Raw genomic sequence first — 24,769 nt, 5'->3', positions numbered from 1 at the left:
CCTGACTCTGGATGAGTGCAGGTCCTGGATAGTGGGCAGTTTGACACCAATGATTCTCTCTGCAGTCCTGATTGTCCGTGTCAGTCTGTTCTTGTCCTGTTTGGTGGCCGATCCAAACCAAACAATGATGGAGGTGCAGAGAACAGACTGAACTATTGCCGTGTAGAACTGGATCAGCAGTTCTTGGGGCAGGTTGAACTTCCTCAGCTGAAGCAGGAAGTACATCCTCTGCTGGGCCTCTTTGATTATGGAGTCCACGTTGTGGCTCCACTTCAGGTCCTGGGAGAGGATGGATCCCAGGAACCTGAAGGTTTCCACAGCAGACATGGTGTTGTTGAGGATGGTGATGGGGGGCAGTGTGGGGGGGCGGCTCCTGAAGTCCACTGTCATCTCCACAGTTTTGAGCGTGTTTAGCTCCAGATGGTTCTGACCGCACCAGAGGGCCAGCTGTCCCACCTCCCGTCTGTAAGCAGACTCGTCACCGTCCCGGATGAGACCGATGACGGTTGTGTCTTCTGCAAACTTCAGGAGTTTGACAGATGGGTCACTCGAGGTGCAGTCATTTGTATAAAGGGAGAAGAGCAGTGGAGAGAGCACACACCCCTGGGGAGCGCCTGTGCTGATGGTCCGGGTGCTGGATGTGATCCGCCCCAGCCTCACCTGCTGTCTCCTGTCAGTCAAAAAGTTAGTAATCCACTGACAGGTGGAGGCTGGGACGGTGAGCTGGGAGAGTTTGTAGTGGAGGATGTCCGGGATGATTGTGTTGAAAGCCGAGCTAAAGTCTACAAACAGGATCCTTGCATAAGCCCCCGGGGTGTCAAGGTGTTGCAGGATGTGGTGCAGTCCCACGTTGACTGCATCATCAGCTGACCTGTTTGCCCGATATGCAAACTGCAGGGGGTCCAGCAGGGGTCCTGTGATGTCCTTCAAGTGGCTCAACACCAGTCTCTCAAAGGACTTCATGACCACAGATGTCAGGGCCACAGGCCTGTAGTCATTTAGTCCTGTGATTGCTGGTTTCTTGGGGACCGGGATTATTGTGGAGCGTTTGAAGCAGGAGGGGACTTCACACAGCTCCAGGGATCTGTTGAAGATCTGGGTGAAGATGGGGGTCAGCTGGTCAGCACAGACCTTCAGACAGGAGGGTGACACACCGTCTGGGCCTGGAGCTTTCTTGGTCTTTAGTTTCTTGAAGAGCTGACACACATCCTCTTCACAGATCCTGAGTGACGGTGGGGGGGTAGGGAGGGGTGATGAGGGTTGTGTGATGGTGGAGTGGGTGATGGGTGTGGAAGTTGGCGTCTCAAACCTGCAGTAGAAGACGTTCAGGTCGTCAGCCAGTTGACGGTTCACTGCAGTGTGGGGGGATGGTCTCCTGTAGTTGGTTATGTCCTGTAGACCTCTCCACACTGACGCAGGGTCGTTAGCTGAGAAACTGCTCTTCAACTTCTCAGTGTAGCACCTTTTTGCCACCTTGATCTCCTTTGTCAGTGTGTTCCTGGCCGTGTTGTACAGGACTCTGTCCCCACTTCTGTAGGCCTCCTCCTTGGCCTGGCGAAGCGTCCTGAGTTTTGCAGTGAACCAGGGTTTATTGTTGTTGTATGTCCAGAAGGTTTTGGTCGGCACACACATGTCCTCACAAAAGCTGGTGTAGCTTGTCACAGTGTCAGTCAGTTCGTCCAGATCTGTAGCAGCAGCCTCAAAAACACTCCAATCAGTGCAGTCAAAGCAGGCCTGTAACTCCAGCTTTGACTCTGTGGTCCATCTCTTCACAGTCCTCACTACAGGCTTGGCAGATTTGAGTTTCTGCCTGTAGTTTGGAACAAGATGGACCATACAGTGATCAGAGAGCCCCAAAGCTGCACGGGGAACAGAGCGATAGGAGTCCTTTAAAACAGTGTAGCAATGGTCCAGAGTGTTTTTGTCCCTGGTGGGACACTTAACCTGTTGTCTGTATCTTGGTAGTTCACGGCTGAGGTTTGCTCTGTTAAAGTCCCCCAGCACAATGAGCAGGGAGTCTGGATGCTTCCTCTCCTCGTCCGTTATCTGGTCAGCCAGGTGTTGCAGGGCCTCAGTAACACAGGCCTGAGGTGGGATGTACACACCAACCAGAATGAACGAGGAGAACTCCCGCGGTGAATAAAACGGTCAAGAGTTTATGAAAAATGTCTCCAAGTGGGGGCTGCATGATTTCTTCAACACTGTGACATCTGTACACCAACCTTCGTTAATATAGAAGCAGATTCCGCCTCCTCTGCTCTTCCCCGAGAGCTCCGTTACCCGGTCCGCTCGTAACAGCTGGAAGTCCGGTAGATGTAATCCTGAGTCTGGGGTGAGTTCACTGAGCCAAGTTTCAGTGAAACACAGGGCGGCAGATCTGCAGAAGTCCGAATTCCTTCTGTTGAGGAGCAGCAGTTCGTCTATCTTGTTGTTAAGGGAGCGGACGTTCGCCAGGTGAATTGACGGGAGCGCTGTTCGGAATCCCCGCTGTCGGAGCTTAACGAGCGCGCCGGCCCGTTTGCCCCGTCTGCGTCGCCTGAACATCCCGTAGACAGCCGCTGCTCCTCCGACTAGAAGTTCCGAAAAGTATCCAGAATCGGTGAAAAATGTTGGAAAATTGTGTCCGGTAGACTGTCCATACTGTAAAAGTTCCTCCCGAGTGTACCGGATCACGGAAGGACAACTTAAAACGCAACAAAAAAACAAAAACAAACAAGGAACTGCGGAGCTAAGCGCCGAGGCAGCCGTCCGTGGCGCCATTTTGGATCATTAATGGTCCGCGCATAAATCTGGATGTGGTGTCGTGTGAGGGCAGGGAATATTCCCTTCAGGCACTTATTGACTCACGTGCCGACACTAATATAATCGATTGTGATTTTGTTGCCATTAACGGCATCCCCGTGAACCAGCTGGAGACCCATTTAAGTGTTAACAGTCTCAGTGGGAGCGAACTCGCTCAGATCTCCGCTGAAACCTTACCCTTAACTATGTCCCTGGCTGGTAATCACTCTGAATTGATAGCGTTTCATGTTATGCCTTCCACCAATGCCCCAGTAGTTCTTGGACTTCCCTGGCTTATCACTCACAACCCGGTCATTGACTGGTTGACAGGTCGGATTGTGAGTTGGAGTAGTCATTGTCACTCTTCCTGTCTCCGCTCAGCGCCTCCTAGTTGTCCTAGTGCTCTCAGTTCCACTGTACCTGATCCACCTGATTTGTCTTCCGTACCTCCTGTGTATCACGATCTCGCCGAGGTTTTCAGTAAGACTAAGGCGCCATCTTTGTCCTTACGACTGCCCCATTGAGCTGTTGCATGGATCAACTTTCCCCACTAGTCGTCTTTATAATCCGTCCGGTCCCCAACGGGAGTCTATGGCGGCCTATACAAACGACTCACTCAAGTCAGGGATTATTCGCCCTTCATCTTCTCAACTGGGAGCGGGGTTTTTCTTTGTGGCCAAAAAGGATAAATCACTGCGTCCCTGCATAGATTACTGAGGACTTAATAACATCACTATAAAGAATAAGTACCTCTACCGTTGATCCACTCTGCATTCGAGCCGTTGCATGGCCGTTTTCTCGAAGCTCGACCTCCGTGATGCTTATCACCTCGTGAGGGTGAGGGAGGGGGACGAGTGGAAGACAGCCTTCAATACACCACTCGGCCATTTTGAGTAACTGGTCATGCCTTTCAATTCAATTCTATTTTATTTATAGTGTCGAATCATAACAAAAGTTATCTCAGGACACTTTACAGAGTAGGTAAAGACCACACTCAATGACTTATTTATGATTTACATAGACCCAACAATTCCTCTGTAGAGTACGGTGGCAACGAAAACCTTCCCTATAACAGGCAGGAATGTCAGACAGACCCAGCTCTGTGGAGGACGGCCATCTGTCTTGACCGGTTGGGAAGGAAGAAAAGGAGAGAGAAAGAGAGAAAAGACACACAGATGGACAGAGAGAGACAGACAGACACACTTCCAGAGATTTCGGTTTAACTATGTATTTCAGGCTCTGGTAAATGACGTTCTTCGAGATATGCTCAACCGCTCCGTGTTTGTGTATTTAGACGATATCCTGATTTTCTCGAAGGACTTGAATGAGCATGTGGTGCACGTTCGTCAGGTTCTTCAGCGTCTCCAGGAGAATCGTTTGTTCGTGAAGGCCGAGAAGTGTGAATTTCATGTGTCGTCGGTAGCCTTTTTGGGGTATATATGACCCTGCGAAGGTCACGGCGGTGACCGAGTGGCCCACACCTACCTCTCGCAAGCAACTTCAGAGATTTTTGGGTCTCTCTAATTTCTACCGCCGGTTTATTCGTAACTACAGTCAGGTAGTTTCTCCTATGACCAAATTGACCTCCCCCTCTGCTCCCTTTGACTGGACCTCTGCCGCCAACAGCGCGTTCTTGACTCTGAAGAAGCGTTTTTCTTCCACTCCTGTTCTTGTGCAACCGGACACTGGTCTTCAATTCATCGTCGAGGTGGACGCTTCGGATCTAGGAGTGGGGGCGGTCTTGTCCCAGCGAGTGGTTTCCGACAAGAAGATTCACCCTTGTGCGTTCTTTTCTAAGAAACTGTCCCCTGCAGAGAGAAACTACGATGTCGGAAACCGTGAGTTGCTAGCCGTGAAGCTAGCATTGGAAGAGTGGTGACATTGGCTGGAGGGGGCAGAGGTTCCATTTGTGGTGTGGGCGGACCACAAGAATTTGGCCTACATTCAGACGGCCAAGAGGCTTATTCCCGTCAAGCCCGGTGGGCCTTGTTCTTTGGTCGATTTAACTTTACCTTGACCTACATTCCAGGGAGTAAGAACATCAAGCCTGACGCACTGTCGCGGCAGTTTGGACCTGCCGAGGAGGAGGAGCGCGGCTTGGAGAACATCGTCCCTTCATCTTGTGTCATAGCAGCATTAACCTGGGAGATCGAGGCCACTGTCAGGCAGGCGCAGCGCTCACATCCCGACCCCGGTGGTGGACCACCGGGATGCCTGTTTGTTCCTGCCAGTGTTCGCTCTCAGGTACTCCAGTGGGGACAGTCGTCTCGCCTCTCCTGTAATCCCGGAATCTCCAGAACCCTCAACCTTCTTTGTCGCCACTTCTGGTGGAAATCCATGGTGCCGGATAAGAAGCAGTTTGTCCTGGCCTGCACCGTCTTCGCTCGAGGGAAGGCATCTAATCGACCTCCAGCTGGTCTTCTTCATCCTCTCCCGGTTCCCGGTCGACCATGGTCCCACATCGCGCTGGATTTCGTTACTGGACTTCCCTTGTCACAAGGTAAAGACACCATCGTTACGATAGTTGATCGTTTTTCGAAGATGGTGCACTTTGTTCCTCTACCGAAGCTGCCGTCTTCCATGGAAACAGCACAGATCCTCGTGGACCACGTATTTCGCCTCCATGGGATACCTGCGGACATCGTCTCCGACCGTGGCCCCCAATTCACCTCCCCGGTCTGGAAGGCTTTCTGCCAGGCCTTAGGGGCCAAGTTCAGTTTATCCTCGGGGTTCCACCCCCAGTCAAATGGTCAAACTGAGAGGGCCAATGAAGATTTGGAAACTGCTCTCCGTTGCATGTGCTCGCAACCCTTCTTCGTGGTCTTCGCAGCTTTCCTGGGTCGAGTACTCCCACAACTCCCTAACCAGAACCGCTACAGGTATGCCCCCCTTCGAGGCGTCTTTGAGCTACTTACCTCCTCTGTTTCCGACCCAGGAAGCGGAGATTGCCGTGCCATCAGTCCAACACCATCTCCGAAGAGTGCGTAGGATTTGGAGGGAGACCTGTGGGGGGTTACTCCGAACGGCGGAGCAGAACCATAAGATGGCAGATCGTCATCGCATCCCTGCACCCAAGTACAGACCTGGACAAAGGGTATGGTTGAACTCTCAAGACATTCTTTAGAAGATATCATTTAGAAGAGAAGTGTCTCTTCTAAAAAACTTGCCCCCTCGATTCATTGGTCCTTTCGAGATCGAGGCCATCGTGAACCCCAGTTCTGTCCGTCTGAAGCTCCCTGCGTCCCTCAGGATCCACCCAACTTTCCATGTTTCCCAGCTAAAGCCAGTAACCACCAGCACGTTGTGCCCGCCTGCCGTCGCCCCACCCATACCGCTGACAGCCATCCGGCGTACACAGTCAGTACAATCCTAGACGTGCGGCGTCGTGGTCGGGGTTTCAGTACCTGGTAGACTGTGTAATGGTAAATTTGAATATTTCTTTTTCCTTGAGAAGCCTTTCAGACAGGCAGAACAGAAGGTTTTCCCCCCAAAGATATCAGATTTCTTTGCTACCCATTTGTGTATTTTAATGTCTAGACCTTGTAATGGCATTTCAAGTTTCGGAGACAGTCAACCACTCACTGTCTCATGATGTATTCAACCCTTGTGTATTCTGAACTGTGTTGATCAGACCTGTTAATTATACGGCAGGATGTCTGGGCTGATCAACCCAGCAGTAGACAAAGGATGTAATACACATTCAAGGGGTGGGCTTTCCCTCAGGTATAAATGTTCAACGTTTCTTTAGCTCACTGTCTTTCCTCATTCGAACCGCTCGCATGTCGATTGACCTTTTCTTTGCAAAGAAAATAAACTTTGTCGGCCGGCAAGAATTCGTTATTTCATTCTTCACCAAGAGCAGAAAATTTCCACGACAATTTGGTGTCAGAAGTGGGATTCCTCAGGTGATCGTCTGGGACGGAATGCGGACAGGGATAGGCCATCCTGGAAAAGAAAAGCTTTTCAGCCTCTAACCTCAAAATCTCTTCTGAGGGAGGACTGACCGCAGACGCCCCAGATTGTTCCTGCTGGAATCCTGCGAACAATAAGTCAGCGAAATTTATCTGGTGAGCATTGAAATATTGACATTCTAACTTCTTTTCTTTTAAAATTTGGGATTTAATTTTACATAATATTTCTAGTTTTCGTTTTATCCACAATTGCTACTGAGTCTCTGACTCAGGGATCAAAGTTTAAATACTTTGGGTTACGCTTTTATCACTTGTGCGGGTTATATAGATATTTTATTATATTGGTATAAGAAAACGAAGTGGTCCTTGCAGAGACGTCTGTATTGTGAGTTGTCGTGCACGACCTCCGCAGCTGGAATGGGGAGTAAAGGCTCTGTTGAGGCAGGACCTCCGGAGGGGCAATTGTGGATGTAATGAGAAAGAAATATGGGGATAAAACTCTAAAATATTTAAATGTCTGGACAGCTGAGTTTGGATTCCCAATAGGGGGATCTCTCAGTTTAAAAACTATATTACTATTAGAGGAAAAACTAAAGAAAAAAGAACTAAACATGAGAAGGTAAAAGAAATGATCTGTAAAAAAATTGGAAACTATAGAAAATCAAAGGGAATGTTTACAGATTCGGAAAGCGGAAGCAAAAGCAAGAAATAGGAGAATAATGCAGAAACAACTTCCTTTTTCAAACGAAATAACTGAAACAAATGAAAAACAAGATTTAAACCCAAAAAGAACATCAGGCCCGCAGGTTTCTTCCTTTTTGTTTCCACAGTTGGCGGCTTTGAAGCCAGACCCATGCCTCTACTGCAGCCACCGAACCACCCTTCAGCTCCACCACCATACAACGCTACAACAGCTGACGAGAGAAGAAGAACAGATCCCTTCAGCATGACACAACAAACAAGTTCGGGAGCAGCCCATCCAGATGCGTCTGTTCAAACAAAAGATTCTTCGGACAAACAAAAGAAGAAACATCTCAATAAGAACTTCACATGGCAGCAATGACCATGTATAACACAGCCCGAGACTACAGACAGCCACAGCGTGAACACAGACAAAGAATACACAGCCAAGACAACAACTGGAAAAACAATGCTAACAGATCTGCAAGAAGACGTCCTGATGACATCTGTTATCGCTGTGGCCAATCTGGACATTGGAGACGTGAATGTCTCACACCAAAATCTTCAGTTCCACAGACATCAGACTGAGGGTGGTCGGGGGGTTGTCGGTGAGAGATGTGGACTCCTGCTGACAGGCCCAACCAACGTGTGAAACCAGAAGGAGGTACTGCACCACACTCACACACACATGATTGAGCAGATTGACACACAATCCATTGAGAGCTCAGACACAATTGCTTTAACACATGTTCAATACACATCTGATCATTTCAAAAGGTTTCCCAAACATACATTGACTATTGCTGAACAAGATGTTGTATTCGTAGTTGATTCAGGAGCCACATATTCTGTGACAAGAGCTCTAGAACTCACTACAAAACCAAGACTGAGGGGAAAACATGTATACTCTGTTGGTTCATCAGGTCAAACAATCAGAGGGTTTGAAAGTTCACAGACTATCTGATTTGGAACCAAGTCTTTCACACTCCTTTGTTCACCCAAATTTAAATTTGCTCTATGCATATCAATGGAAATTACAGGAACAGTCTCTTCTGAACTAGTCACAGAAGCTAAAAAGACAGTTTTAACAACGGCAACTGATTTCATGACACCGGAGGATCTGTATTGTACATCCCATGTACCTCAAATGGCTCACCAGAACCTGATGAGCCATTTGAGGAAAGCTGGATGAGAGAGAGATTTGACAAGCTTAAACTATCACACATATATTGGACACAACACAGATGTGCTAATCAATCTCTCTCACATCAGCTCAATCGAACATGTACACCATAACTGATTCCGTCACAAATAACACTTGCAAAACACACATCAGATAACTGGGAAGATTTGGGCCCATTCATAAAATCATGTCAGCGCGCAGCCGATTGGCAAAAGACATGTGATCGATCAATTTTTTATTTTTATTTTATTTTTTATTTATTTTTTGTTTTTATTTTTATTTTATTTTTTTTTTCACCAACACTGCAGTGCTTTTGTAAAGGTTTAACATCTGTTGTGCACACTACAAAAACAATCCAGCTGGTACCCGAAAGCACTTCTAAATCTTTTTCTTTTTTGTCTGAAGAACAAGCTGAAGCTATCACCGCCCTACAGGAAGTCCCTAAGAGCGTGATCACACTTTGCTTTTGGCCGCGGCCAAAACCGTTTTTTCAGCTAAATTCTAGTACCTTTAAGTAGTGTGAGCGCACCCGCTCCGCGCTCAACTGGGGCCAGCTGGCCATCCACGGCCCGCTTGAAATAGGTGGGCTTTAGCGGAGCCGTTTGCACATGTACGAGCACGAGCGTGCGCACGTGTACGAGCACGAGCACTACGGCAGTATCGTTATGTCCGCCTGTTCGGACATTTAAATAGAAGGAGGGACCATGCGCGGACATTTAACAACAACAACAATGGCGGTGAAAGGTTCATGTTGGTGTGATGCGGAGGTGGAGTGTTTACTGCAGATTTGGTCGATGAAAATGTTCAAAAACAGTCGACAAGACGCACAAAAACTCCGAGGTCTGTGGAAAGATTTGTAAACAAAGCCACACACACGCGATCAATGCGTGTGACGTGTTACGGCGTGATAACGTATGGACAGCAAGAAGCATTGGCCGAGGCCCAGGTAGTGTGAGTACAAACGGGGCTGGGGCGCGGGGGGGAGAGGGAGGGGGGACAAGTACCCTAAAGTCCGGGTCTCGGTCCGGGAGGACAGTGTGATCACGCCCTAAGACACTGTGGGCTATTAATAAGTATGATGTTGGCCTCATCAAAAACTGTGAACCTGTTGTCATAACTCCAAAATCTGACTTTAGACCTTGCAAGCCTCAATATCCACTCAAACAAGAAGCCATCGATGGCATAACGCCAGTTTTCGAGTCTCTTAAAGCAGCAGGAGTAATTATCCCCTGTGATGACTCTCCAGTGCGCACCCCTTTGTTCCCTGTGAAAAAAATCAGAGATAAAAATCAACCAACAGAATGGCGTTTTGTTCAAGATCTGCAAGAAGTTAATGCAGCAGTCCGACCCAGAGCTCCAAATGTTCCAAATCCTTACACCATTTTGTCTCAAGTTCCCCCAACTGCGAAATTCTTTTCAGTGGTGGATCTTTCTAATGCTTTCTTCAGTGTTCCAGTCCATCCAGAAAGTCAATTTTGGTTTGCTTTCAACTTCAATGGAAGAGGCTACACTTTCACTCGCTTGTGTCAAGGATATTGTGAGAGTACCACCATCTACAATGAAGCTCTCAAACAAAGTCTTGAATCTCTTCTTCTCTCTCCAGGTAGTGCTTTACTACAGTATGTTGACAACCTTTTGATCTGCAGTCAAACCAAGGAACAATGCGAAGCCAACACAGTCAAACTCTTAAAACATTTGGCTAAAAGTGGTCACAAAGCCAGCTTGTCGAAATTACAATTTGTCCAGGAACAAGTTCTTTTCTCAGGTCATGTCATCACTTCTGAGGGAAAAACTCTGTCACCAAAAAGAGTAGAATCAATTCAGAATCTTCCAAGACCTCTCACGAAAAAACAAATGTCATTTCTTGGAACGTGCTCTTATTGTCGACAGTTCATTTTAAACTATGCCATTCTTGAGGCTCCACTCGCCTCCCTCATTCATGGCAATAGTTTGCAATCACAAGGTAAGATCACATGGACTCCTGAAGCAGAACAATCTTTCACCAAACTAAAACTTGCCTTACAGACCACTCCAACTTTGGGACTACCTGACCCCACCAGGTCATTTACTCAAACAGTAGATGAGAAAAATGGATACATGACTTCTGTTTTGTTACAGGATCACGGAAATAAACTACGTCCCGTAGCCTATTTTTCTTCCAAACTGGATCCTGTGGCTGCAGGCCTCCCAAGATGTCTCAAAGCTGTTGCTGCAGCAGAAAAAGCAGTTATGGCCTCCAGAGACATTGTGGGTTACTCTGATGTAACCCTCCTGGTCCCACATGCTGTGTCCATGATTTTACTTGAACAAAAAACTTCTCACCTCTCCACAGCAAGATGGCTCAGATATAACACTGTGCTTTTAGAAATGTCTAACATCACTGTCAAAGGATGCAATGTTTTAAACCCTGCCACTCTCCTCCCTACGCCTGACGACGGACAGGAACATAATTGTGTTGCTGTCCTCCAACAGGTCTGCTCTCCAAGACCAGATCTACAAGAAACCCCATTAACTAACCCTGATTTGGTTCTTTTTGTAGATGGATCTGCCTCACGTGACCCCCAAAGCGGTCACAACAGAGTGGGATTTGCTGTTGTCACTAACCATGAAACTCTTGTCTCAGACTCACTCCCTTCCCAATACTCTGCACAAGCAGCAGAACTGATAGCATTGACAGAGGCATGCAAACTGGCAAGAAACAAAGCCGTAACTATTTACACTGACTCCAGATATGCATTTGGTGTTGTACACGATTTCGGCACTCTGTGGAAACACAGACAATTCTTAAAATCTGACGGAAAACCCATTCTCAATCATGACAAAGTTGCAGCTCTTCTAGATGCCATTTTGCTCCCAACCTCAATTGCTGTTTGTAAATGTCTTGCTCATACTAACAACTCTGACCCTATCTCCCTAGGGAACGCAAGAGCTGATACTGCTGCAAAAAGAGCAGCACTCCAACCCATTATCCTTAATTCTTTGTTTGTTTCAACTCCAGCCTCCATACCCAGCTCCCATGAAGCATTACAGACCTTTGCCACACCAGAGGAAAAGACGCTGTGGAAACGATGCGGTGCCACACAGAAAGACGCAGTGTGGCAAGGGCCTGATAACAAACCATGTGTACCTAAACATTTCTTTCCTCACTAAAGGGGGAATGTTGGATGCCATAACCCGCTATTGGTTCACCAAAGGTTTTTCAGCTTATGCACAGAAGTCTTGTCAATCATGTATGATTTGTGCAACACATAACACAGGTAAAACCAAAACAATCACACACGCCGCTCATCCACAACCAAATAGACCATTTGCCAGCAGAAGGGAAGAAATACTGCTTAGTGATGGTTGACATGTGGTCAAAATGTGAGGAGGTATTTCCAGCAAAACACCAAAACAGCCAAGTGGTAGCAAAAGCCTTGTTAACAGAAATCATTCCGAGATGGGGAATACCAACCAAACTGAGGAGCGATAATGGTACACACTTTGTCAATTCTGCAATCACCCAAATCAGTGAATTCCTTGCTATCGACCTTAGACAACATTGTGCATACCATCCTGCCAGTGGAGGTGCTGTTGAACGAGAAAATGGCACTCTGAAATCCAAATTAGCAAAATGCTGTGAGGAAACGGGACTGCCATGGACAAAAGCTCTGCCCATTGTCCTGACGCACATGAGAATGAGGAAAAGAACCAGTGCAACACATAACACAGGTGAAGTCAGCCCTTCCACTGCCAGCTTCCACATCGCTCCATGACTTCCAGCCTGGTAAATGGTAAATGGACTTGTACTTATATAGCGCCTTTTTAGTCATCTGACTACTCAAGGCACTTCACAGTGTCTGTCACATTCACCCATTCACACAGACATTCACACTGATGGCAGTGGACATCTACATACCATCTAATCTGATCTAACCATTCACACCACATTTACACACCCATGCGCAGCACGGGGAGCAATTCGGGGTTCAGTGTCTTGCCCAAGGACACTTCGACATGTGGACCGGGGGGAGATGGGGATCGAACCACCAATCTCTCGAACAGAGGACGACCCACTCTGCCACCAAGCCACAGCCGGGTGACTGGGTGGTGATAAAGGACCTGAGAAGGAAACATTGGAATTCCAAACGCTGGCGAGGTCCATTCCAAGTACTCCTGACAACACACACCGCTGTGAAGATTGCTGAAAGAACAACGTGGATACACACCAGCCACTGCAGGAAGGTTCCCGAACCAACAGAGGGACTCAGCTGTCAACCCGGACAACGCAAGAACGAACAACGAGAGGACAACATGAGGGATAACTCCGTGAATTCAACAAACACCAATTAGAGGCACAGAACCATTTTCTTTCAACTGCATCATGCACCACCTGATGCTGTTCCTTTCATGGTCAGCGATGCTGACAGAAGCTTACACCTACAAACCCACCAAGACTGTCACTCTGAACAAAGGACAAAATGCAACATTCATGCACTGTTTATCCTGAAATTTGGCGATCAGGACAAGTTCATGCATATTATGCCAATTATGACAAGTATCTATGCACAGACTTGTGTTTGTTCAGTATCACCATCCGGCCCTTATCTAGGTCAGTCAAGTTGTCTAACTAAAATATTTGTAAACACTACAGCATTAAATAATTGTTTGTTTTTTTTCCCCCTTACTTTTTACTCCTCTATTTTATATTCTAAATTCTCAACTTACTTTTCTAAACCACTGCCATGATGATACATTTTAAAATCTACGTGAATTAATGTTCAGATTATTAAGTTGTAGTAGAATTTTAAAGTTGCATTTTATGTTTATCTTATTCCATTTTTATTTTTTCATTTTTTATTTTTTGTTTTACTTTATCATTATTTCATTTCATCTATTCTGATTTTGCAAATATTATTTTTATTTCTTGTTTATGCTTTATTCTCTTCAGTTGTGATTAATGAATAATCAAAAGGGGGAAATGTAATGGTAAATTTGAATATTCCTTTTTCCTTGAGAAGCCTTTCAGACAGCAGAACAGAAGGCTTTCCCCCCAAAGATATCAGATCCCTTTTTCTTTGCTACCCATTTGTGTATTTTAATGTCTAGACCTTGTAATGGCATTTCAAGTTTCAGAGACAGTCAACCGCTCACTGTCTCATGATGTATTCAACCCTTGTGTTTTCTGAACTGTGTTGATCAGACCTGTTAATTATACGGCAGGATGTCTGGGCTGATCAACCCCACAGTAGACAAAGGATGTAATACACATTCAAGGGGTGGGCTTTCCCTCAGGTATAAATGTTCAACGTTTCTTTAGCTCACTGTCTTTCCTCATTCGAACCGCTCGCATGTCGATTGACCTTTTCTTTGCAAAGAAGATAAACTTTGTCGGCCGGCAAGAATTCGTTATTTCATTCTTCACCAAGAGCAGAAAATTTCCACGACAACTGGGAGGGTTACGGCCCTGAGGAGAGGAGTTGGATCTCCAGATCCCTCATCCTGGATCCATCCCTATTCCCGGATTTCTACCGGGGTCACCCTGAGAGGCCCGGTAGAGCGCCTGGAGGCGCTCGTTGAGGGGGGGGTACTGTCAAGATCTGGTTCTGTCAGTACCCTCCTCTCTTCCTTTCTGTGTGAGTTTGTCTCCCCCTATCGGTGTTTCCCCGCATGTTTCTCTCCCTTGTCTCTGTGTAGGTCCGGTAGGTGTTCCCCCCAAGCTGCAGCCTGTTATGCTGATTACCCCACCACCTTAAATATCTGAAGCTGACAGGCATGCAGCACCGGACCGTCGTCGACCCTGTATTGGTAAAACTATTCCCCCCGGAACTGGCATCCCCTTTCTCGTTGCGGTTTTCACGCTCCCCGTAGTAAGTTGATTAATCGTGTTTGTTTTCTGTTTTTCTCTGTAGTTCCCGTGTTCCCGTTTGTCTCCCTGATCTTCCGTCGTCTTCTTATTCCTGTTATTCCCGTGTTCGTTTAACACGCACTGCGGCAGCAATGTTTGGTCAGAATCTGACTAGCCTCTTGCCTCTGCCAGCCGCTCAAAGAAAGAAAAAAAACACATCTGGATCTTTTTTGTTGAATTTAGGCATGAGATTTAGACTACTCACCACGTCAGGGGACTTTGATGGTGAAGATGAACCACCCCCCCCTCGCCAAACCTCTCCAGACAGTTTACCCTCTTTGACTAACCCCAGCCTTGTAGCCTGCAAGTCTATCTTCACCTGCTCTGTCTCACGCAGCAAACTCCAGCTTTTGCCTTTCCATCTCCATCTTTTATTTGTCCTTCTCATTAGCTAGCTGTAACAACAGCAATTTTTGCTGCTCAAATGTTAAATTACCTGATGGAACGTTACAGGACGATGCTGCCTGTGGCTCACCAGACTCTCCCTGTTTAACCACCAGCACCCCTTTACCAATCAACTGTATCTTCACCAGAGACTTAACATTACCTTTACCTTTATCACTTTTAACAGCTGGTACAGCTTAGTACAACCATCCAAAAACTCCTCACACAGTGAAGCAAGAAAATCCTCTATACCTGCTATAGTGAACTACAAATACACCAGGCCCAAAAGACAAAACAATGCGACTGGCAGAAGAAAACAACCAAACAGTGATTCAAAGGTCATCTAATGTAATAAAAATACATTACAAATGTCCCTGAGACTAATGTGAAGTCCCCCTCTAACTAAACTGCTGATCCAAAAACTAATCTAACTCACTATGCCTAGTCTTCATGCAGTTTAGCGGTGGGTTATTTAAACACTCAAACCAACAACTGAGTTAAGCACGCTGGTTAATCACCTACTGGTTGTGGATGTGTCCCCGAGATGACTGCTCCAACCCCACACCACACAAAAATAACAAACTAAAATAAAAAAAAAACAATAAATGGACCACATTGCTCAACCTAACCAGGGAAACCCCACAAAAGCCAAGATCTATTACACTAGAAGACCATGCAATCACAGCTAACAGCCCACACCTGCACCTCCCAAACTAAACCAAACAACCAAATCAGCTATCTCAAAAATGCATCTCCCAAACCCAAAAAACAAACAAAACCTTACATCAGAGGGCCACCAATCCCCACCCTCCAACAAAGCAAAATAGAACAGGTCGAGCCCCCACTTGTCACAAACCGAGCCAAACGGCCATGACAAAGCAAGGAGATGCACATGTGAGACAATTAACTAATTATTTATTGAAGAAAAAGTAACTTAAAAAGTTACCTAAACTAATCATGGCGTGTGTAGTCAGTGGAATCAGTGGTGTAGGTGAATGCATGAGTGGAGAAGTGTGTATGTGTGTGTAATGTTGTAAGAAGGATGTACAGAAACCCAAACATCAAACAAAAGCTAAACAAGGTGTCTCTGGGAGGAGAGCCAGCTTTGACTGAGCTCCAGGAGAGAGTTAAAAGCACCCAGACTCTCCCAGCCCAGGTGGTGCCAATGTTGCTGACGACCCTGCTGATGTCAGAGGGAGAGAGAGAGCAGGGAGGGTCATCACAACCCCCAAACTGTTAGTCCATTGGCTGACCAGGGGCCTCATGTACTAAGAATTGCGTGGCTTTCTTACTAAAACATGGCGTACGCTAGAATCCAGAAACTGGCGTAAGCACAAAAAAATTCAGATGTATCAATGTGTGCGTACGCATGGATCCAAGCACTTTTCCTTTGTACATCCCAATCAACGTGGAATTGAGCGCACATGCAGAAGTGCTGAACTCCTCCCTGTCCACGCCCCCATTTAAATATGCAAATCAATGTAAATAGGGCCTGCACCGGGGATTCCCTCTCTGCACCATCAGATTTAAACGATGAGTAAAGGTAAGAAGCGCAACTTCAACGAGTCTGAGCTCGAAATTTTATTAAATGAAGTGGAGACCGAAGAGCGGTTTTATTTGGTAGCCTCTTTTCAGGGATAAACACAAAGAAAAAGACATTTGAGGGGAGTGTGTGTGTGAGGCAGTGAACGCTGTTGGGTCGGAGCAGCGCACAACCACTGAAATAAAAAAAAAAATGGTCCGAAGTGAAGGTGGAGGTGAAGCGGAGGATTTCGGCCCACCGCCGCAGTATCACCGCAACGGGCGGGGTGACAGGAGGGGAGGAACTGACCCCCTTTTGATCAGAGAGTGGCGGCTATTGTGGAGGGAACAGCTCTAAGCGGAGTTGTGGGGGGCCATGAAGGCGACACAGATCATCCTCAAGGTAAATGTGTTAAACTCAGAAATGTCATTATACTAGGCTGCTCACATTACACATGCTCGTGCGTTAAGTTGCCAGGATATAAACACATTGACTCATGTTTAATTACTTCATTTTTTTTAATTATTATTTCTCAATAGACGATGAGACAGGAGAGGGCTCCTCCCGCTGCACCGTGCGCCCTGGCGTCTCCACCGGCACCTCCAGCACCACGCGCCCCGGCGACTCCACGCCAGCTGACGTCTGCCCGACTGGCCGTGTCCTTTCACAAGCTGTACTGGAATCACAGGAGGAAATAGTGAGAGCAATCCGTGGCGTCAGTGATCGTCTAGATCAAATTGTCAATGCACTGGGAGATATTTATCATGCAATAAATGCACGTACAAAGTAAATCGTGTCCTTGCCTCTTTACATCGTTGAAATCAGACGCTGACGGGCCCGTATCGCATTGCGGGGTGGGTCGAGGTTGACGGGTCCGGCATCCGGTTCCTCCGGTGGGGGGGGGATGTGCTCTGGCAGTGGTATGCCATGGCGGTGTGCCAAGTTGTGCAGGACACCATAGGCCAGCACGATGCGGCACACCTTCTCAGGTGTGTACAGCAGCACCCCGCCCGACCTGTCTAGACAGCGCCAGCGCCCCTTCAATAGGTCAATTGCCCTCTCCACCACTGCCCGAGTTCGGGAATGGCGGTCGTTGTATCTCCCCTCTTGGTCGGTGCCGGGGTTAGTGAGAGGGGTCAACAGCCACGTTCTCAGGGGGTAACTATATATATATATATATATATATATATATATATATATATCACACTACTGTTCGCGGGAAAACAAACAGCACAAAATAACTGCATTACAAGGATTGACAAGACTGATCACACTTATATTAATGACTGCAGAGGTTCCAACTTTACGCACGCGTTTATTGAGACGAATAATGAACACAAGGAGACATTCTTTTTTCACCAGGGAAAAAAACAAATACACATATTTGAATGCGCGTGTCCTAACGGGCATTGTGCTGGTTTAAATTCGGGGCGCATTAAACGGATAAATGATTTACTCACCGAGAAGCCACCCATCGCGCACCGTGCCAGCCTCTAACCTGTTACCAACCATGCTATTGTTTAGATTGAACGAGTCATGCGTTGCCAGAAATCCCAGAGTGGTCAGCACCTGTGTGGGAATGGACAACCCCTGGCTCCTGGGCGTGTGTCGTTCTAAGTCTGGCCGCGGCTCCGCGCACAGCTCCAGTAACACTGGCCTCGGCAACCTGAAACGACTCATGAGCCAGTTGTCGTCATTTGCAAACAGAGCTTCCCGCTCTCTAAACACCCTCTCACGGCTGACATAACCATTTGCGATGTCTTCTAACAAGGCCAAGGCTGCCATTGTTAATTCCATTTTTATTAAATTGCGCATGCTTTTATATCCTTCTCCTTATTTTATATCCTTACGATTGCAAACACGTGTGTGTTAATTGTCCATTAATGTGTCGCTGATGCGCACATTACACTGAGGATGAATTGTTTTCACATAACTAACAGTTTCCCAGCATCACCTCTAAGTGTCGCCAACGAAACAATAGCTGTAGAAACGTGCGTACGCCAGCCATGAAGTTTGCGTGGCGCACCGCACATTTCCACGGTCATTTCACTTTTGATACATCCGAACGTTGGCGTGGAAAATGGCGTACGCCACGTTTTTGTGCGTACGCATCATTGATACATGAGGCCCCTGACCTCTGGTGATGACATCATCATCAGTGTCTATAAAACTGTAGGACACCTCCTGCTCATCCTCTCTCTTGGACTCTTTTCTTGGATTCACTCAACTCGACACTCTCCTGCTGGGTCCAGGGACCTGGGGCCTCATGTCCTAAGACTTGCATGGCTTTCTTACTAAAACATGGCGTACGCTAGAATCCAGAAACTGGCGTAAGCACAAAAAAATTCAGATGTATCAAAGTGTGCGTACGCATGGATCCAAGCACTTTTCCTTTGTACATCCCAATCAACGTGGAATTGAGCGCACATGTAGAAGTGCTAAACTCCTCCCTGTCCACGCCCCCATTTAAATATGCAAATCAATATAAATAGGGCCTGCACCGGGGATTCCCTCTCTGCACCATCAGATTTAAACGATGAGTAAAGGTAAGCGCAACTTCAACGAGTCTAAGCTCGAAATTTTATTAAATGAAGTGGAGACCGAAGAGCTGTGTTATTTGGTAGCCAAACCAAAGGCACACCTTCTCAGGTGTGTACAGCAGCACCCCGCCCGACCTGTCTAGACAGCGCCAGCGCCCCTTCAAAGGCCAATTGCCCTCTCCACCACTGCCCGAGTTCGGGAATGGCGGTCGTTGTATCTCCCCTCTTGGTCGGTGCCGGGGTAAGTGAGAGTGGTCAACAGCCACGTTCTCAGGGGGTAACCATATATATATATATATATATATATCTATATATATCACACTACTGTCCGCAGGAAAACAAACAGGACAAAAAAACTTAATTACAAGGATTGACAAGACTGATCACACTTATATTAATGACTGCAGAGGTGCGCCGTGGCTACTGAAGTTTACTTTACGCACGCGTTTATTGAGACAAATAATGAACACAAGGAGACAAGATAGCTCGGCCATTCTTTTTTCACCAAGGAAAAAAACAAATACACATATTTGAATGCGCGTGTCCAAAGGGGCATTGTGCTGGTTTAAATTCGGGGCGCATTAAACGGATAAATTATTTACTCACCGAGAAGCCACCCATCGCGCACCGTGGCAGCCTCCAACCTATTACCAACCATGCTATTGCTTAGATTGAACGAGTCATGTGTTGCCAGAAACGGAGTGGTCAGCACCTGTGTGGGAACGGACATCCCCTGGCTCCTGGCTGTGTGTCGTTTCTACGGGCTGGCCGCAGCTCCGCGCACAGCTCCAGTAACACTGGCCTCGGCCACCCGAAACGACTCATGAGCCAGTTGTCGTCATTTGCCAACAGATCTTCCCGCTCTCTAAACATCCGCTCACGTCTGATATAACCATTTGCGATGTCTTCTAACAAGGCCAAGGCTGCCATTGTTAATGCCATTATTCATTAAATTGAATTGATAAATTTCATTAAACACGTGTGTGTTAATTTTCCATGAATGTGTCTCTGATGTGCACATTACACTGAGGATGAATTGTTTTCACATAACTAACAGTTTCCCAGCATCACCTCTAAGTGTCGCCAACGAAACAATAGCTGTAGAAACGTGCGTACGACAGCCATGAAGTTTGCGTGGCGCACCGCACATTTCCACGGTCATTTCACTTTTGATACATCCGAACGTTGGCGTGGAAAATGGCGTTTTTGTGCGTACGCAGCATTGATACATGAGGCCCCTGGTTTCTTAACTGTAAAATAAATAAAACGAATTAAACACTGATTTTAAATAAACACTGTGGTTTTAGTTTTATTTACAATCCTGTTTTTTTTTACTGTGAAATAAATAAAAACAATTGAAACTGTGATTTTAGTTTTATTTACAATACTGTTTTCTTTGCTGTTAAATAAATAAAAACAATTAAACTCTGTAAGGTTTGTTTTTTATTTACAATCCTGGTTTATTTCCTATTCAATAAATTAAAAAAAGTAATTAAACACTGATTTTAGTTTTATTTACAATCCTAGTTTCTTTACTGTAAAATCTATACAAATAATTAAACGCTGTGATTAGAGTTTTATTTACAATCTGTTTTTTTAACTGTAAAATAAATTTAAAAAATATAAACATATGGATTTTAGTTGTATTTACAATACTGTTTTTTTTTTTTTTTTTTTTACTGTATTTGCGTTGAAAGGAGCCAGTTGCGGTGGTTCAGGCATCTAGTAAGGATGCTCCCTGGGCGCCTCCCTAGGGAGGTGTTCCAGGCACGTCCAGCTGGGAGGAGGCCTCGGGAAGACCCAGGACTAGGTGGAGAGATTATATCTCCACACTGGCCTGTGAACGCCTCACGATCCCCCAGTTAGAGCTGGTTAATGTGGCCCGGGAAAGGGAAGTTTGGGGGCCCCTGCTAGAGCTGCTGCCCCAGCGACCCGACCCCGGATAAGCGGTTGAAGATTAGATGAGATGAGATGTATAAAAGCAATTAAACACTGTAATTTCAGTATTATTTACAATCCTGGTTTCTTTGCTGTTAAATAAATAAAAAAAGAATTAAACACTGTGGTTTTAGTTTCATGTATTATCCTGGTTTATTTACTATAAAATAAATAAAATTAATGAAACACTGTGATTTTAGTTGTATTTACAATCCTGTTTTCTTTACTGTAAAATAAATAAAATAAATTAAACAGTGTGATTAGAGTTTAATTTACAATCCTTTTTTTACTGTAAAATAAATCAAAACGAATAAAAACTGTGAATTTAGTTTTTATTTACAATTCTGATTGCTTTACTGTAAAATAAAAAAAATTAAACACTGTGATTTTAGTTTTATTTACAATCCTGGTTTCTTTCTTATTCAATAAAAGAGTAGTGGTTAAAAGTATCCCATTAGGTTTTATACATTTATACTCTATGTTCATTGTAGTTTTCATGTATTATGCAGACAGTCTAGGTGCTTGTTTCTCAGCCTTGAAACCACTGAGAGTTTGTGCAGAGGAGAGATGAAAAGGAGTTTGTGTTGCGACTACAAGCGAAAGAGCACTGAGGCCTTCAAGGACCCTGTCTGTGGGTGTGTGATATTTGCTTGTACCTATAAAGGAGAAGTGTACTCTGTATCAGCAGATCTCACAGATGTGATTCTCCAAAGATCTTTGTATTAATAAATATTTTAAGCTTGTTTGTATGTGTCCAAACTGATCACTTCTCATCAACAGATCAGAAGCCTCCTGACTGTGTTATGGAAACCTAACGGTGATAACATAAGTAACACAGAACAGTCAAGTGAGAAGTAGTATGACACTGGGTCAGTTACTCGGGTGAACTCCATATCAACTGACTGGCCTGATACAGAAACACACACCAAGGGACAGTATGGGCGGAGAATGTAGTAGAGAAAAGTACAGGAGGACTGGGAAGAAAAGCAAGATGGATGGAAACCCATTTGCACTCAAATCCCCTGTGTATGGACTTTGACTTAGACTTCTCTTTATTGATCCTTTGGGATGACTCCCACAAGGAAATTAAGATTCCAGCAGCTTACAAAAACACTAAATTATTAAAGGACATACATTAAAGGATAACCAGTAAAATACAGAAAGTATTAAAAAAAACAAAAAACAATAAACAGTAAGTAATAAATTCTTAGTCAAATATATATGAGGTAGATGTAAGAATACAGGTCTAATAAAATTCACAAGTTAAATCAGATAAGTTAAATGTATAAGATAAAATATGTATGACTGCTAGAGCTGCTGCCCCCGCGACCCAACCCCGGATAAGCGGTTGAAGATGAGATGGAGAGATGAGATGTATGACTTTATATGACAGAATTGAGCAGCAAGATTAAATTATAGCACTTAAGTGGTGGATAAAGTTATTGCACAAAGAAAGAAAAAGATAAGTGTCCAGGGGCCTTATTATAATAATAATGGCATACCACTGCCAGAGCACATCCCCCCACCAGAGGAACCGGATGCCGGACCCGTCAACCTCGACCCACCCCGCGAAGCGAAACGGGCGACACGGCCAGTCGGGCGTGGAGCCGCCGGGGCGCGTGGTGCTGGAGGTGCTGATGGAGATGCCAGGGCGCACGGTGCAGAGGGAGGAGCCCTCTCCTGTCTCATCGTCTATTGAGAAATAATAATTAAAAAATGAAGTAATTAAACATGAGTCAATTTGTGTATATCCTGGCAACTTAACGCACGAGCATGTGTAATGTGAGCAGCCTATTGTACGACCAGTATAATGAGTTTAACACATTTACCTTGAGGATGATCTGTGTCGCCTTCATGGCCCCCCACAACTCCGCTTAGCGCTGTGTCCTGTTGTGGAAATAGATTCTTCAATAAAGATCAACAAACAGGATCAGCTTTTTCTCCGTGGTTTATTTTGCCAAAGCATTTTCCTCTGCAGGCAAAAATACGTTCATCCCTACATCCTCACAAAGTTAGAGTCTAGTAGAAATGACGACGTGCCAAATCTGGCATAGTCTTTTAGGGAGAGGGACGGACGCGAATAGCTTTGGTTGGGTGACGTCTTTAGACCAAACAAAAACATGCAATTCTGAACATTCTGAACCTCTCTCATCACAAGGTCTCTAACACAGGGTACAGATGCACAAATATGCCAATATATCATCATGGGTTAGTTATTTGCATTATCCATTAAGAAGGTGAGACAGAGGAGACACTGAACTGTGTCTGACCTGACAAAACTATGATTATGAATTACAAATATCCAAACTTCCCACAACAGTCCCCCACAATAGCCGCCACTCTCTGATCAAAGGGGGTCAGTTCCTCCCCTCCTCACCCTGCCCGTTGCGGTGATACTTCGGCGGTGGGCCGGAACCCTCCGCTTCACCTCCACCTTCACGTCGGACCATTTTTTTTTATTTCAGTGAGTGTGTGCTGCTCCGACCACACAGCGTTCACTGCCTCACACACACACTCCCACTCAAATTTATTTTTCTTTGTGTTTATCCCTGAAAAGAGGCTACCAAATAACACAGCTCTTTGGGTCTCCACTTCATTTAATAACATTTCGAGCTTAGAATCGTTGAAGTTGCGCTTACCTTTACTCATCGTTTAAATCTATTGGTGCAGAGAGGGAATCCCCGGTGCAGGCCCTATTTACATTGATTTTCATATTCAAATGGGGGCGTGGACAGGGAGGAGTTTAGCACTTCTACATGTGCGCTCAATTCCACGTTGATTGGGATGTACAAAGGAAAAGTGCTTGGATCCATGCGTACGCACACTTTGATACATCTGAATTTTTTTGTGCTTACGCCAGTTTCTGGATTCTAGCGTACGCCATGTTTTAGTAAGAAATCCACGCAAGTATTAGTACATGAGGCCCCTGGTCTTTAAGAGTAATATTAAGTAGTCGTAGGTATTGGCAGCAATCGGTAAAATAAGCAAGAAAACTGAGAAAAAGAATAAAGAAAGATTGAAGAAGGAAATAGAGGAGGAACTAAAAGAGCAGGGAGTTGGTCTTGACGATAGGGTCTCCCTGGTTAAAATATGTTGGAATAAGGCACGTAGGTGTGAGGAACATAAGGCTGAGGCTGAGAAAAAGGTACAGGAAACGAATGTGTTTGCAAAAAGGAACTGTAAAGAAGAGGCAAAGTCAGCCGAGGATGAAAGGACAAAGTGGACACAGTTGGCGCTGTATGGGCAGGCTACAGAGCATTGTATGAAGATACCAAAACAGGAGGCATCTCCTCCACCATATGAGCAGGGAGGGGAAGAGCAGAAGAAGGAGTCCGTGCCATCCGCTCCCACTTCTCCTGCTTTGCAATGTCCAACATTCCATGTCCTCAGGGGCATGCTGACCCAAATGCAAGGTGACGTAATACCGTATGAGGGAACGGGGGGAGGAAGTAGCTCGGGTGGGAGTCACCAACCCGCCCTCTCAGACATTTCTAGTGTAACTGTAGAAAGTCAGAAGCATGAGAAGAGCGAGGTAATTGAAAATGAACAGTATGGCTGGAAGCAGAGACAGTTAAGAAAAGAGCTTGCCCTTAGAGAAGAGGAAGAGAAAGTGTGACGAATCACAGGGCCACAGGTATATTACCCGACTTAAGGCTAATAAACTAAACGGACAGAAGAAACAACATGACCCAGTAGACCCAGACGATACATCAGGTGTAGGGGACGTAGGAGGCTGTTATCCATTGCAGGAAACTTCACAGGGCCGTAAATACCAACACAGTCTCACACCCAACGCGTCAAAAACTGATGATTGGTCAGGGGGCTTTGGCGTTAGTTACTGACTAAAAAGGTCTCCTTAAACGTACAAACCCGACGCAGAGGGCTTTCAACTCATTCCAATGCGCGCTCCTTAAACGTCGCTGTTTGAAGCTCAGGGCGCTC

Source organism: Echiichthys vipera, assembly GCF_963691815.1.
Source record: "Echiichthys vipera genome assembly, chromosome: Y".
Lineage (NCBI taxonomy): Eukaryota > Metazoa > Chordata > Actinopteri > Perciformes > Trachinidae > Echiichthys > Echiichthys vipera.
The sequence above is the reverse complement of the archived record's forward strand: the minus strand, read 5'-3'. Positions refer to the sequence as shown.